A 13,135-nucleotide genomic window follows, 5' to 3' on the forward strand; every position below is an offset into this window, starting at 1 on the left:
TCAGAGCTGTAGAGTAAATATATATAACTAGACACTCATACAATTGTATGGCTACATTGTCCCAGCTGGCATGGGGGAAAAGGGGGGGGGGGGTAGCAGCTAGAGAATGGGAGAGAGGATTATGGAAGGCTGGATTGATGGATAGGAGTTGGAAGCAGATAATGCACAGGATAAGAATATGGCACCAGTGACCTCGTTTCGACCACAGTCATCAGCAGTTGTCATGGTGCACAATGATGTGGTAGAGTTGTTTGGGAGGGAGAGATGGAATAGAAGAGGAGGGAGACTGTTGAGAAGAGGATGTGAATGCAGTAAGTGTGAATTTAGGGACATGAAGCAGGGATGGAGGTGGACAAGGAGCAAGGGCTACTGGAGATGAGGTCAGCAGAATTACAGGCTTCAAGGATGTAGTCAATCTATGTAGGTCAGAGAAACTGGTTTTGACAGGGAGGATCCAAATGGCATGGGTTGTGAAGCAGCCACTGAAATTGGGCACAGCAGTGGATTCTGCTTGTTCTATGGAGAACACACTGTTGAGCACAACATGTTTCAGTACAAAAATAACAGCATGTGCAATTATTACACTGTGGTTGTATGAGAAACCAAAACTGCACTGGTGCACCTATATAATTGCTTGCCAAATATATGAAGAACCTAATTAATTATAATGTGGGTAAATGTGAACACTTCATCAGCAACTCTGCCATTTTTGATCACTGTCCTGGTGAGTTGCAGTTCAGAAGAGAAATTTCATGGTCAGTTTCTATGCAGTTTTATATTGATGAGAGTCTCACTCAATGAATCTTTGAAACTAATTGCTGAGAAATTTGAGAAGGATTTAACAGATCTCTTTTGCTATGTTCTCTGTCAGCTTCATCACTTTTTGGTGAGACAGTCGGTTAGTTCCAGTAATTTCCAACTTACTTGGAGCTAACACTTCCCTTTTGGTATGTTGATGATATATTTGCAGTCTGGACACATGAGATGGAGAACTTCACGAATGTCTTTAGCACTGATGTATTATGAAATTCACAATGAATTTAGACTCGAGGATAAGCTACCTTGTTTTGACACTCTGGTTAAGAGAAGAGCAAATGGATCCATCAGCCACTGTGACAACAGTGAGTCCATTTGTAGTAACTTCCATCTTCATAACACAAGCCATTACCCCCCTTCACAGAGGATTCTATAGACAATACTCCACGGAGCATATATACATTGTCTCATAAACAAAGCCTTGAGGAAGAACTGATATATATATATATATATAAGTCTTTCCGCTCCCGGGATTGGAATGACTCCTTACCCTCTCCCTTAAAACCCATATCCTTTTGTCTTTCCTTCTCCTTCCCTCTTTCCTGACGAGGCAACCATTGGTTGCGAAAGCTAGAATTTTGTGTGTATGTTTGTGTTTGTTTGTGTGTCTATCGACCTGCCAGCGCTTTTGTTTGGTAAGTTTCATCATCTTTCTTTTTAGATATATTTTTCCCACGTGGAATGTTTCCCTCTATATATATATATATATATATATATATATATATATATATATATATATATATATATATATATATATATATATATATATATGTGTCTGCTTGTGTCTGTATGTGTGGATGGATATGTGCGTGTGTGCGAGTGTATACCTGTCCTTTTTTCCCCCTAAGGTAAGTCTTTCCGCTCCCGGGATTGGAATGACTCCTTACCCTCTCCCTTAAAACCCACTTCCTTTCATCTTCCCCTCTCCTTCCCTCTTTCCTGATGAGGCAACAGTTTGTTGCGAAAGCTTGAATTTTGTGTGTATGTTTGTGTTTGTTTGTGTGTCTATCGACCTGCCAGCGCTTTTGTTCGGTAAGTCACCTCATCTTTGTTTTTATATATGAGATAGATATATAGATAGACAGATAGATAGATAGATAGATAGAGAGAGAGAGAGAGAGAGAGGTGTTTCATAGGTATTCAGAACAGCAAATTACACATGTACTTGTTGCATCACAGTCCAACAGCACCTGCAGAAGAAACCAGCAAGAAAAAGCCATGCCACGTAACTGCCATGGGTAGATTTAGAGATACTTGAAAAATGTGGTGTCCAGTGTATAATAAACCTCTAACAAAATTAAATGTTCTGTCACATTGTGTTACAACCAATTTAGGCGACAAAAATGAGGTGTAGCTGGCATATTGTGACATTTAGTAGGCTGCTAGGATAGCAATGATCCCTAGTCATAAAGAGACCAGCTATCACTATTTGGGAAGACCTCATAGATAGCACGACCATCTTCCATATTTTTCGTTATTGTTGTGTATGGAGTATTCCATCATGAATCGTTGATGGCACGTAGCTTGCAGGGAGTTGTATGAGTTGTTGTTGTGGTCTTCAGTTTTATGCATCTTTCCTTAATAGTCCATCCTGCGTGAACTGATCTACCCATCTAATCTTCAGCATTCTTCTGCAACACCGCTTTTCAAAAGCTTTTATTTTCTTCTTGTTTGTACTATTTATTGCACACATTTCACTTCTGTATAGTGCAACACTCCAGACAAATTCTTTCAGAAAATACTTCTTATGCTTAAATTTATATGTTTTAACATATTTATCTTTCTCAGAAAAGCTTCTCTCGATATTACAAGTCTGCAAGTACATTGTTAATAAAAACCTAGATTCACTGAAAAAAGGATATATGATCCTCTACTTTAGCAATGATACTACTCAGTTGAAGATTTCATTAAGTATGAACTGAATATTTGGGCAGGATGTTGTTTATCAATTGTCTTGTGTAAATTTAATTTTTTTCACAAAAAGGTTACATCAATATTTACTAGAGTTTTATATTAACAAAACTGGATTATCCATATTTCCAACAACACGTCTCGTGGGCTCGATTCAAACAATTAGCATTGTATGTTATTAGATTAGATTAGATTAATACTAGTTCCATGGATCATGAATACGATATTTCGTAATGATGTGGAACGTGTCAAATTTTCCAATACATGACATAATTAGGTTAATTTAACAACATACTTAAGTTAATGTAAAAATTTTATTTTTTTGTGTTTTTTGTTTTTCTTTATTTTTTTATTTTTATTTTATTATTTTTTTTGAATTTTTTTGTTTTGTTTTTTTTCTTTTTTTCCCCAATTTATATCTAAAAATTCCTCTATGGAGTAGAAGGAGACAAATAAATCACCCTAAATCAGATAGCTGGACATGGGTTTGAACAGACGTCCTTCCTAATACAAGTACAGTGTGCTAACTACTGCGCCACCTCACTCGATTTCTGCCTCATACTACGCTCAAAGACAAATCAGTGTGAAATTAGTGGAAACCACACAGTTTATTTCATCTTAATAATGTGGAAGGAAGCAAAAAGTGACTTTAGACAGTTACTTGACAGGAAATAAACTTGCATCTGATTCATGTTGTGAACTGAACAATAAACCAAGTAATGTACTGAAGGGACTCAATTCCTGGTTAATGGCTGACAGGCTGAGTAGTACAACAAATACTACATGTATGTAATTTTATGAGTGACATCGTACTTTGTTGCTGTGGCAGTAAGAAAAATGAAAAGAAAGACATAAAATTTTGCAGATAAGGAGCTATTGTGGAAAGCACAGTTTTATGACCTGTTGTAGAAGTGAAATGCAACTACCCTTTGCTGATAATGTTACCACTGTCAGCAACAGTGGTAAATTTATGCTGACTTTCATTGCTCACCTTTATTCCTGTCATGTGAGGTTAATATTTTTGGGAGATTTCAGTCATACAGAAATAATAATTTTAGGCCACAGGATGCCCAGATGGGATATGTTGTTGATTCATTGAACTCACGTATGCAACTATTCCATAAACTAGATTCATGCATTTATATTGCAATACATATGTTTTTCGGAGATAAGATGCATTTGCCTGAAACAGACAAATAACTAGGAAAAATAATCCATGTGTGAGGAACATATTGTCATCTTTCATACAAAAAAATGTGCGTCCTGTACAGCTTACATTTTCAGTACGTTTCCATAATAACTGAAGATGGTGATGAACTGCATATCAGAATTTAAAGATTTTCTGTCAGCAAACACTTTGCAAGATTACACAAGGTCCACTTCACAGTGAGTGAAATTTACAAAATGAAATGAAGATTTAGGGTTGTTAATTGATGCAATTATCCCAATTTTTTCTCTCAAATCATTCCAGGTGAATACTGGGATGCTTCCTAAAAACAGGACATTGCCAGTGGCACAACCAGCACAGGACAGAGAAGGTGAACTAGACTCACATCATGCCTCACTATAAAGACAGACAAATCGCTTCTGATCAGCTCTGTAACAGTTCAAAGAAAGACAAAACATGTAATGGATAGGCTATTGACTGGTAGGAAGTGCTTCCAGAGATATTTTTCATGAAATATCAAAATTATTTTGTCATTCACTCCTAAACTAATATGAGTTGTCCCCACCCCCTCTCCAGCTTGTACCCTCATCACTTTATTTAAATCATCCGATTAGCTAATTTTGACAATTTGCCTATTTGAAGCACATATTCTATATTGCAATGAAAACAATCAACAATATTGACAAGGAAAGTTGCTACTCACCATATAGTGAAGATGCTAGTCATGATAGGCACACCAAAAAGATTCGCACAATTATAGCTTTCACATGTGTGTGTATGTGTGTCTACTGTTGACAAAAGCCTTAACAGCTGAAAGCCACAATTGTGTGAATCTTTTTGTTGTGCCTATCGCGACTCAGCATCTCCACTATATGGTGAGTAGCAACTTTCCTTCTCAATATTGTTACATTCCATCCTGGATTTTCCATTGTTTAATGAAAACAATCAATTAATGACAAAATTATTTAATTAGATAGATAAAAAATCTACTCACCAAGCGGCGAAAGAACACAGCTGTAATTTGCAAGCTTTTGGAGCCAGTGGCTCTTTCTTCAGACAGAAGGATTGAAGAGGAAAGAAGAGGGGTGAAGGAAAAGGACTGGAGAGCTCCAGGAAAAGTGGTAGATTTTGATAAAGTCACCCAAAACCGCAGGTCAGGGTTGACTTACCGTATGGGATGAAAAGGAAAGATTGATTGTTGGGGACTGCATCGGACGAGATTTGAAAACTTGAGACATTAAAGGTGGAAGACAGGGCAATGTGCAGACAGAGATTACTGCTTAAACATCATGCACGAGTTAATAAGAGTTAAAAGCTACGTGCATTGTACGTAACAGAGGGGGGATGGGGTTGGTGAAAAATAGTAAGGTAAGACACTGAAAGGTGTAGAAAACTAAAATGGAGGGAAGCAAAGAGTGGTTATAGTGAAAAAATGCTGAGACAGAAGAAATTAATATAAATTCAGCCAGGTGAGTGGCAAGAACCAAGGACATGTTGTAGTACTAGTCCCACCTGTGGAGTTCTGAGAAACTAGTGTCTGGGCAAAGAATGGAGATGACGCTTGTGGTGAAACAGATGCCGAGGTCACTATTGTCATGTTGTAGAGTATGCTCTGCAAGAGGATACTGCAAGTTGCCAGTGTACACCCTCTGCCTATGCCTATTCATACTAATTGATAATTTGGTGTTAGTCAATATGACATGTTGTTTTGCAGGTGGCTCTCCCTTTGATAGTATATGTTTTGCCAGTTACAGGGTTGCTATAGGTGGTGGTAGGAGGGTGCATAAGGCAAGTCTTGCAGCAGGGATGGTCACAGGGGTAGGAGCCACAGTGTGGGGAGATAGGTGCAGAAGGAGCATAGGGTCTGACAAGAATATTGTGGATATCAGGAGGGTGACGGAAAGCTATTCTAGTTGTGGTGCACAAAATTTCAGACAGAATGGATCTCATTTCAGGTCACAATTTTAACAACTGATGGCCCTGTCAAAGTAGCTGATTAACACTTTCCAGACCAGGATAATGCTGAGTCATCAATGGTGTGCTCCGAAGTTGGTTTTTGGAAGGGATCAGCAATACCAGGATTGGATGTATTGGCCTGGGAAGTCAGCTTCTTAACTAGGCTGGTGGGTGCAGTTAAGGCTGAGGTGAGAATGGTGGTGTATTGCTGTAAAGAGTCTGCATCCGAACAAATATGTTTCCCTCGGATGTCAAGGCTGTATGGCGGGAGGGGGGGACGTTTGACATATAAAGGATGGCAACTATCAAAATATAAGTACTATTGTTTGTTGGTAGGTTTAATGTGGACAGAAGTGTGTAGCTGGCCTTCGGCAAGGACGAGATCAACATCAAGGAAAGTGGCATGGGATTCGGAATAGGACCATGTGAAGTTTAATTGGGAGAAGGTATTCAGAGATTCCAAGCATTTTAGCAGGTCAGCCTCACCATGAGTCCATATAGTGAAGATGTTATTAATATATAATGGATGTTTAAAAAATGAGCTGGAGATGTAGTTACAGAAACCATCTGTATGTTAGAAGTATTGACCTTGGCTGTTGAGACACTTGTCCCACTGAGACACAAGGTGGTGAATGGCTGTCTCATAAAATTCCCGGAGCTGTAATGTTAACCAGTTCCGCACGACCAGCTGAATATCGTCATCCGAGGTGAATCATTTGCCCCTCAGAGCCTTTTTAAGAGGACCAAAAATGGCATAATCACAGGTAGAGAGGTCTGGACTGTATGAAGGGTGGCCGAGAACCTCCCATTTGAATTTCTGCAGGAGTGCCATGACTGTGCTGGCCATATGAGGCTTTGCAATGTCGTGGAGCAGAATGCCCCCACGGGAGAGACTGCCTGCTCGTTTTGATTTGATTGCGTGGCAAAGGTTTGCGAGTCAAGTTTGGTCAAGGTTTGTGAGTAACACTGGGCATTCGCTGTTGTCCCATGCTGCAGGAAGTGAATCAGAAGGGGGCCATCTTGGTCAAAGAAGAACTTCAGCATAACCTTTCCTGAACTTCTTCGAATGACAACATCCAGCTGTATGCCCGAAACTGGTTAACATTGCAGCCCCGGGAATTTTATGAGACAGCCATTCACTACCTTGTGTCATGGTGGGACAAGTGTCTCAACAGCCAGGGTCAATATTTCTAATATACAGGTACTGGTTTCTGTAATCATGCCTCTGGCTCGTTTCTTTTTGAATGCCCCTTATATCAAAATCAAACTAGGGGCTGAAGACTTAAGGATCCCAGAAAAGCCCCCTCCAAGTGGCCCATGAAAAGGTTGACATAGGAAGGAGCAATCCTGGTTCCCATGGCTGTTCCCCTGATCTGTTTGTATGTCTGCCCCTCAAAGGTGAAGTAATTGTTGGTAAGTATAAAGTTGATTAGGGTTAGTAGGAAGGATATCATAGGTTTGGAATTAGGTGAGCACTGACAGTACATGGGGGATGTTGGTATAGAGGGAGGTGGCATCAATGGTGACAAGCAAGATGTGTGGTGGGAGTGGGACAGGCACAGATATCAGATGATCTAGGAAATGGTTGGTATCTTTGGTGTAAGAGGGGAGTCCTTGTACTATGGGTTGCAGGTGTTGATCAACTAAGTCAGATGTATGTCTGGTGGATGCTTTGAAGCCAGCAACTATAGTGCGGCCAGGATGATTGGGTTTGTGGATCGAAGAAGATAAAATTTGGGGATGACTAGTTTGGGTGGGGGTAAGAAATTCTGTGGCTTTGAAGTGTTAGTCCTTGTGAGGGGCCTGAGGTTTTAAGGAAGGACAGCAGGTAAATTTGAATCAGGATGGGATCTTGATGGCAGATGCTGTATGTAGAGGTGTTGGACAGTTGGTGTAGACCTCCACTAATATAGTCCTGTTGGCCACGTACCATGTAGATTCTTTGTCAGCTGAGAGGATAATGATGGAGCCATCAGCTTTTAGGAAACATAGAGTTCGGAGTTCTACAGAGGATGGTTAGGGTCATGCTGTAGGGACCCGAGAATGGGTTATGAAGCTATGCTGAATGTGAGGAATTCTTGAAAGGCTTGTAAGAGACGATTTCTAGGTAGTGGTGGTAGATCAAGTTGGGATCATGATCAGAATTCTTCAAGGCAGGGTTCAATACCAGGTTTGCTGTTGGGAAGGTTTTGGACTTGGGTTGCAAAGTGATATTTTCAGGTGACATTACACATGAAGGAAAGTAGTTCCTTAACCAAAGCAGCATGATGAAATGCAGGTCTAGGGCTGAAAGTGAGACCCTTAGATAATACAGATGATTCAAGAGGGGAGAGTGCTTTAGATGGGAGTTGAAGGACACTGTACTGTTGTGACTGGTTCTTAGGATTATGGGTTATTCTTGGTCTGGGAGGCAGTGGTGAAAGCTGTGGGATGTTAAGGAGGTTGCCAAGCTTGGTTTGTATGAGAGGAGTGGTGGCTGATGGTGTGGCTGTTTAGGTAGATACAGAGGGACAGGAAGGGAAACACCACTGTTCAGCATACCAGCCATACTTGATCAAATACATAAAATGTGCTGATGCAAACTGACAGTGCAGAAACTGAACTGAAGTTCAACAATACTGTTCTGCTAATAAAGCTGAAATGACAAAGAGCTATTGGAAATTATAATGGCCGGAAATTTTCTGAAAAACGCTTTACACCATGGAAAAAATATTTTATAGAGATGCAGAATCACATTAGTGGTTCCGGGTGGAATCTGAGACAGTCAGTCAGGCAGTCAGTCAGTCAGTCAGTTACATGTTCCATGGATCATTTTGCAAGATAGATTACAATGATGACCAACGAGTCATGTAAAATGCACTTAATTTCACAGCGCAAATTAATTTTTACCTACGGTTCTATTCTGAAGTTAGAAAAAAAGATATACAGATGTGAGTTAGTAATTCCTACCCACCAACTTTTATGCATTACAGTAATGGAAATACTTCTAAGGAATAGAAGGAGCTGTCAAGGAGAAAGTTTCTTAGTTTGTTATCAAACTTTATTTTGCTGTCTCTCAGACATTTTATATCACTGGGTAAGTGATCAAAAATTTTTGTTACAGCATTGTGACCCCTCTTTGTGCTACAGACAAACTTAACGTGGAGTAATGAATGTCATTTTATTCCTTCTGGTGTTGTAATTGTGTACCTCATTGTTCTTTCTGAACAGCAATGGATTACTTACAACGAACTTCACAAGGGAATAAATATACCATGAAGCAGTAGTCAGAATGCCCAACTCCTTAAACAGATGTCTATAAGGTGATCATGGGCAAGCACCACATATTATTCTTACAACACGTTTATGCATAATGAAGATTTTCTTTTTTAGAGATGATTTTCCCCAGAACATTATTCCATATGACATTATTGAATGAAAATATGCAAAATAAATCAACTTTGTGATTTGTTTCTGCCCAAGATTTACAATGATTGTAAGCACAAAATGTGGTGGAAGTAAGTTGTTTTAAGAGTACCAAAATGTGTTTTTTCAATTAAAATTCTCATCAATAGGGACACCAAAAAATTTTTAAGTTTCCACCCTATTTATTATTTCTTCACCATGGGTTGCACTTACCATCAGTGTAGTACCTCTAAATGTGCAGAACGGAATATGTTGTCTCTTTTTAAAATTGAGGGTGAGACCAATCACAGAAAACCAGTAAATGATACTTTTAAGAACTTTGTTTACCATTTCTTCTGTTTCTGTACATACGCTTGGGTTGATTACAATATTAATGTTATCTGCTAAAAGAGTTAATTCTGCTTGTTGTATACTAGATGGGAGATTGTTCACATACATGAGGAACTGTAGTGGACCTAAGATTGAACCCTGGGGAACCCCAATTGTGTTTTCACCCCAGTCAGGATTATGTCCCTGGATTATTTTGCTTGAATTACTAAGTACAACTTCCTGCATTCTTTTGGTTAGACATAACATTACATTTGCAACATACTGCTGTGATTTTTCTCTTGAACTGTTTGTCCCTATGTGTTCTACTATATTTAAGAAATGATTATTAAATGCATTTGCTACCTTTGACTTATCATTTACAGACCTTCCATTTAGTTCAATAGTGATGATGTGTTTTTGTGTGGCTGGCTGTCCTGTCTCTCATTTCACTAAATTTTGCATAGCCTTAAGTCTGTTGTCGCAAGTACTTATTTCTGACATTATGTGCATGTTCTTTGATTTTGTAATAGCATTTCTTAGTAATTTTGAGTAGTTTTTGTAGTGTGCAACTACTGCAGAATCCCCACTTGTTCTTGCCATTTTGCCAAAAGATACATTCCCTTTTCCTTTCACAAGATACGTTAATCCCTCTACAGAGCCATGGTTTTTCACATCGCCGTTTAGTGTCCTTTCAGTTTAGCTTATGTGGAAAGCTATTTTCAAATAATTATATGAGGATATCATGGAATAAATTCAATCCCATGTTAGCATTTGCTTCACTATAAACTACATCTCATGTAAAGTATTCTTAAAAACATTTGTCTTGGGGTCATTAATTATTCTAACTGATTTCCACTAAGAAGTATCCATAGTGTAAGGTGCTGTGTTGTTTATCCTAACTAACTGTGCATCATTATCAGAGGGAGCATATGTTATTGGGTAAACAGTTATTTTCTTACTTTAAGCTTCAACAAAGAAAACATTATCAATTAGGGTCCTACTGTCTGTCCACACTTGGAAAGTTAATTACTGAGTTATACACTCCTGGAAATGGAAAAAAGAACACATTGACACCGGTGTGTCAGACCCACCATACTTGCTCCGGACACTGCGAGAGGGCTGTACAAGCAATGATCACACGCACGGCACAGCGGACACACCAGGAAACGAAGTGTTGGCCGTCGAATGGCGCTAGCTGCGCAGCATTTGTGCACCGCCGCCGTCAGTGTCAGCCAGTTTGCCGTGGCATACGGAGCTCCATCGCAGTCTTTAACACTGGTAGCATGCCGCGACAGCGTGGATGTGAACCGTATGTGCAGATGACGGACTTTGAGCGAGGGCGTATAGTGGGCATGCGGGAGGCCGGGTGGACGTACCGCCGAATTGCTCAACACGTGGGGCGTGAGGTCTCCACAGTACATCGATGTTGTCGCCAGTGGTCGGCGGAAGGTGCACGTGCCCGTCGACCTGGGACCGGACCGCAGCGACGCACGGATGCACGTCAAGACCGTAGGATCCTACACAGTGCCGTAGGGGACCGCACCGCCACTTCCCAGCAAATTAGGGACACTGTTGCTCCTGGGGTATCGGCGAGGACCATTCGCAACCGTCTCCATGAAGCTGGGCTACGGTCCCGCACACCGTTAGGCCGTCTTCCGCTCATGCCCCAACGTCGTGCAGCCCGCCTTCAGTGGTGTCGCGACAGGCGTGAATGGAGGGACGAATGGAGACGTGTCCTCTTCAGCGATGAGAGTCGCTTCTGCCTTGGTGCCAATGATGGTCGTATGCGTGTTTGGTGCTGTGTAGGTGAGCGCCACAATCATTACTGCATACGACCGAGGCACACAGGGCCAACACCCGGCATCATGGTGTGGGGAGCGATCTCCTACACTGGCCGTACACCACTGGTGATCCTCGAGGGGACACTGAATAGTGCACGGTACATCCAAACCGTCATCGAACCCATCGTTCTACCATTCCTAGACCGGCAAGGGAACTTGCTGTTCCAACAGGACAATGCACGTCCGCATGTATCCCGTGCCACCCAACGTGCTCTAGAAGGTGTAAGTCAACTACCCTGGCCAGCAAGATCTCCGGATCTGTCCCCCATTGAGCATGTTTGGGACTGGATGAAGCGTCGTCTCACGCGGTCTGCACGTCCAGCACAAACGCTGGTCCAACTGAGGCGCCAGGTGGAAATGGCATGGCAAGCCGTTCCACAGGACTACATCCAGCATCTCTACGATCGTCTCCATGGGAGAATAGCAGCCTGGATTGCTGCGAAAGGTGGATATACACTGTACTAGTGCCGACATTGTGCATGCTCTGTTGCCTGTGTCTATGTGCCTGTGGTTCTGTCAGTGTGATCATGTGATGTATCTGACCCCAGGAATGTGTCAATAAAGTTTCCCCTTCCTGGGACAATGAATTCACGGTGTTCTTATTTCAATTTCCAGGAGTGTATTAAAAGTTTTTCAGTCCTCCTAAAGACAGGGGTGGTTGTTATGTCCACGTCAAGAATCCAACAAAAATAATGAAATATTTTCTACAAATGGTAAGAAGATGTTTCAGATGTAGCACTGAAAATTACTTTTTCCCATTTTTCCATATTTTGCTATGTCAATTACAAGGTATTTCCAAGTAGAGAGTCCTTTTTGTTTTAAATTTTTTGTCCTAATTTGCCTTGATGTTCCTGAAGATACAGATGAAGCTGTGAAAACAATAAGTCACAGATACTTATCACTGGCATTTTTGTATATGAATGTATTAAAGCATTCATCAATTGCACAAGGGACTCTGTCTTTCTTTTTGCTTGAAATGATGAAGTGTGGTTTGCACAAAACCTGACTCATTGTCTTTATACACAACTTTTAGGGGATAACAAGGAGCTCCTTCTTCATGTCAGCTACAAATTTCTCTATAGTATTGCTTATTAATGACAACTCCTCTACAAGTTTACTTGTGTTAAACTTCATAATTTTGTGACTTGGTTTCTTTATAATTTCCTGAATCTGTTTAACCAAGTCAAAGAAGCCTGGAAATAAGTAATGTTCATCTCACAAGTAATTCAGAGAGCGCAGACTCACAGATCTCCATTATGTACACTGACTCTCAAGAGCAGTTCTAAATCTTTATTTCTTTCCTTGTGCAAATCTTTCTTCTATTTATACAGTTCATGTCCTGATTTTACAAAATGAAACTGGTGTTGTACACTGCTTAGTTTTAAGCATTTTCGTCCTCCTTCATTTAACTTAAAAATTTATCGCCTTTTCTGTCTCACTGAAAACTACTACTGTATATGTTTTCTTTGTGCTTTAGGTACTCTATATTTGTTTTGGCCTTTAATTAGCATAACAATCATTGTTTGCACCACAATTCATGGAATTGCCCAAGTTATTTTCTGTTTTTTCCTAATGTTTTCATTATTTCTACCAAAATGTCGACATTATGGGAATGAATGTCCAAGAAATTAACTAATAAATAACACTTATTGAGGCCTGCAGGAGAAGGATGTGATATCAGCTACATACCATGTTCTTCATATTTCATCTTTGCTAGGTTGAAAACATT

Source organism: Schistocerca piceifrons, chromosome 3 (genome assembly GCF_021461385.2).
Source record: "Schistocerca piceifrons isolate TAMUIC-IGC-003096 chromosome 3, iqSchPice1.1, whole genome shotgun sequence".
Taxonomy (NCBI): Eukaryota; Metazoa; Arthropoda; class Insecta; order Orthoptera; family Acrididae; genus Schistocerca; species Schistocerca piceifrons.